Source organism: Buceros rhinoceros, unplaced genomic scaffold, assembly GCF_000710305.1.
Source record: "Buceros rhinoceros silvestris isolate BGI_N320 unplaced genomic scaffold, ASM71030v1 scaffold22252, whole genome shotgun sequence".
In the NCBI taxonomy this organism is placed as follows: domain Eukaryota; kingdom Metazoa; phylum Chordata; class Aves; order Bucerotiformes; family Bucerotidae; genus Buceros; species Buceros rhinoceros.
In genome coordinates, this window is record NW_010397410.1 from 20205 (window position 1) to 20406 (window position 202).

Sequence of the window (202 nt, forward strand, 5' to 3'; positions counted from 1 at the left end):
TCCAACAAGAGGCTTCACTACAGCACAGGCAGCTGTTGTTAGGACAGTTTGTGAGCAGGATGTTTCCACACTCCCCAAGCACAGCTCATAGAATCACAGACTGGTCTGGGTTGAAGGGACCTTCAGAGCTCACCCAGTCCAGCCCCCTGCAGGGAGCAGGGACATCTGCACCCAGAGCAGGGGGCTCAGAGCCCCAAGGGCC